Raw genomic sequence first — 3712 nt, 5'->3', positions numbered from 1 at the left:
GTAAAAGGAATAATTGTCGAAGTGCGATTCAGCAACATGTTTCGTCATTGAATGAATAACCATATTATAAAAGAGGAATGCAAGACCAGCAGTGTAGAACACATAAAACGCAGTGAAAATGAGCACATGTGCCTTCATAAAAACGAAATTGAAGCGTCAAAAAATCTGAAAATCTGAGGATATTGTTGCGTGTGGAAAGACACAGACACAAGAGGCTATTTACACGCTATTTACACTGGAGCCAGGCATGCCAGGCCGACACTCGCTCGCGCCAAGCGCACTGACCAACTTCATCGTCATTCGCGGCGGCTCGTTTCTTCAGCATCGCTCGATGATATCGTAATACCCCCCCCCCCCCCCCCCCCGGCGGCAAAAGCACCGTCATGGTGCTGTTAAATATCCAAAGCGCGTGGAGAGTTGTAGGGCTTGAGTCGGGCGACGTGGACAATGTCACTGGTTGTTACAGCGGAGCATGTAGATGGCATGGCTAGAACGATTTCATAGGTGACATCAATCACTAAATTAATTAGATCTTTGTATACTATAGTTACCAGTTTCGTTCGCTCTGAGAAATAAATATGAAGAATTCCATGTCATCAACAAATTTATGGCAATTCTACAAACAGAGAACTCTGAAGGCTTCTTAACTCCCTCGTCTTTTTTACCGTGTTCCTCCACTCGACCTCGTGTCATATCTGTCATGGCACCACGCCTAGTGATGCCAAGCGACAGCGCTTATATCCTCTTCAGTCTCTCGCTCTCTGTACAGCCAGACGCCACTGACCAGGACCGCGGGTAACGTATGTTATAACTAATCTGGCGAGAATGACAAGGCCGCCTTTGACTAAGGTTCTCCTATCAAAACTTTGTCCAGCCTTACTGAAGCACCTTATCCCTGTTTAAAAACGTATGACCTGTACGTTAAAAATAAAAAAGTACAATTGCGGTTCCTCTTCTTGTTGTAGTCCATCTGGAATACGCGCTATCCCTGACTCTTCTATAGCGTATGCCATATTTAGGGAATCTATTTAGTAACAGTTTCAATGTAGTGCTTGTTATCGTTCAAGTGCTTGAAATGTAGACGATTTATGGAGAAGGAAGTGTTTGTGGAGTAAGTCCTTTCGGTACACATAGATGTTGCACGAATCGTTATTGATGAAAACTGCAACAGAGCAAGAATGAAAATAAATATCTGGTGATAAAATGCTCGGCAACAGTCGTACAGTCAATGCTAGGGCACTTGAAATTAGTGCTGCAGGCAGCAGGGCTGCACATGCACATACAAACAAATGAATAAAACAAGCTGCTAAACATTGCTCTGCTTATGTTGGCGTGGCCTTCAGCATCGCTTTCCCCTAGAGAAATGTTGATCAAACCACGATGCGCAAATAGTGCCACTGGTGCCAAAAAAGCGCTAAAAGAATGGCGAATCGTGAAATGCGGTAATTGATGCTTGAGGCAAGTGCCGCCATAAGTGTGACTCAATTTGCAAATATAAGGCAAATAATTCTTGATCGAGAGCTGTTATCCCTTAAGCTGAGTGGCATTCATGCACGCGTTCTTTAGCCTGTTGGCGTAGCGTACATAAATTCGCCTTTCTCTATTTAGTCCAAATTGGTAAGTTGGACTTGAAGCGGCTGAGGACATCAGGAGTGAACATCTCGGAGAAACTTTTCTTTAAAATTATACAGTAACCCATTAGTCAAGCAAACTTACGAAGTGGTGATACGGAATAACCCTATAATATAGGGAATAACACAGTCTACTACTCCCCGCAGGGGCGTCTGCGTCAGCAGGTGTTTGGTGTGTTGCGACACCACGTACCCGAGCACACGAGGGTTGGACCCTCCCGCGTGTAGCCGTGCGCGGCTTAGCCGTGTCCGGGGAAAAGGGGATCCTGGGGGTTGAGCCAATGCCGGGTGTTTGGACCTTTAAGGCCCCCCGGCGGAGGCAACACACCTCTTCGGCCTCGGCTTCACATAGACGGCACCCCCGGACTGACCCACCCGGGGGAAATCGGCAGTCGCCTTTTCCTAACCTCCTCTCCAATCTTCGTCTTTCTCTCTCGCCTTTTTCATCTTTCCTGTCTTCTCTTCACTTCTGCTAACTTCCCAGTCTCCCGGCGGCAAGGGTTAACCTTGTGTAGCTAGCCAGCCTTGGTTATGCTGTATTTGGTTATAGCAGCGATGTACGGCTGGCGTTGGCAGGGTTTCTCTAGCAGGAACTCCTGTCACGTCCCCCTGTTGGGCTCCATGGTGGGTGGTCGGCATCGCGGCCGAAAACACTACTGTACTCATGGAAATCGCTTTTCCTAAACTCCCTGATCGCCCTCACAAACGAGGGCGCACCGAAGATCTCTTTCAGTTTTTCGGACGACAAGTCCAGAGCTTTCCTAGATATCATGTGATCCACTCAGAAAACCCAGACGAACTAGTGCGTAACATTTCACCGTTCCTTGTTTCTAAGTCTTTAACTGAAGTTTTTGGAACAGGATATAAGGCGTCGAGAATGACAAGTGGTGATCTTCTCTTGGAGCTCCACGATAAGAAGCAGTACGAGAAACTGCCGAAACTTGTCTCATTTGGGGAGACCCAAATTACAGTTACTCCGCACCGAACCATGAACACCACCCGCGGCGTTGTCTCGGACGATGACATGCTAGAGCTCACTGAAGCTGAACTCTTGGAGGGCTTCAGTGAACAGAATGTCATAAATGTTAAGCGAATTAAGATCAGGCGAGACGGTAAAGAGATAAATACGAAACACCTGATACTCACTTTCGGTTCAAGTGTCCTCCCCGAGTCCGTCGAGGCTGGTTATATCAAACTTCGTGTTCGGCCATACGTTCCCAATCCTCTCAGATGCTTTAAGTGCCAAAGGTTCGGCCACAGTTCACAGAACTGTCGAGGCCGCCTGACATGTGCCAAGTGCAGTGACAATGAACATTCTTCCGAAACATGCCAGAAAACTCCACATTGTGTCAACTGTGATGGCGAGCATCCTGCATATTCGCGCTCATGCCCGTCCTGGAAAAGAGAAAAGGAGATTGTTACAATCAAAGTCAAAGAAAACATATCTTTCACAGAGGCACGTAGGCGGGTGTCATACCTGCCTAAGAGCAGCTTTGCCGAAGTGGCGCGTAAGGGGGCAGCGTCACAACGGCCTCCGGCGGCTGTCCGACTCACAGGCAGTGAGTCGGCAGTTACGCCATCTGCCCCCGCGGCGGTTGCCGCTAGCGCTGCTCCGCCAACCCAGCAGACGGGGCCGTCGACCCCGAAGGTGGGCGCAGCCGAAGCTGCCCCAACCTCCGAGACCCCTTCCAGCGCTCGCAACGGCCAGCGCAGCCAAATCCCTCAGGGAGCCCCATCGACCTCCGGGCTGGTGGGCGCAGGGGTCTTGCCTTCCGGGGCAGGACTCTCTCGGAAAACCTCTCGCTCGCAAGAGCGCTTGTCCGGCGTCTCACAGGAGGCAATGGACACCACACCTGTTCCGAAGGCGCACCAAACACCTAAGGAGCGTCGAGAATCGCTCGAACGCTTCAGAAAGAACAAAACACCTATTACAGGGCCTCGAAAGGGCTCTGTAATATAAGGCATCCCTTCCGTTTCCGTAAACACAGCACCTATATTTCTTTAAATATGGATACACAAATCATTCAATGGAATGTCAGAGGTCTTCTTAGGAATCTTGATGATGTGCAAGAACTCATCCA

At 49.0% G+C, this 3712-nt stretch overlaps 1 long non-coding RNA gene across 1 annotated transcript; it reads right to left on the bottom strand.

Annotated features, from left to right (window-relative positions):
• Window positions 1-586: 586 nt before the first annotated feature.
• LOC129383278 (uncharacterized) lies at window positions 587-3203 on the bottom strand. Its single transcript, XR_008611152.1, has 3 exons — window positions 3109-3203; window positions 2778-3026; window positions 587-1162 (listed from the first exon to the last, which is right to left on the bottom strand). It is a non-coding gene; the product is annotated as an uncharacterized lncRNA (long non-coding RNA).
• Window positions 3204-3712: the final 509 nt, after the last annotated feature.

Source organism: Dermacentor andersoni, chromosome 8 (assembly GCF_023375885.2).
Source record: "Dermacentor andersoni chromosome 8, qqDerAnde1_hic_scaffold, whole genome shotgun sequence".
Lineage (NCBI taxonomy): Eukaryota > Metazoa > Arthropoda > Arachnida > Ixodida > Ixodidae > Dermacentor > Dermacentor andersoni.
The sequence above is the reverse complement of the archived record's forward strand: the minus strand, read 5'-3'. Positions and strand labels throughout refer to the sequence as shown.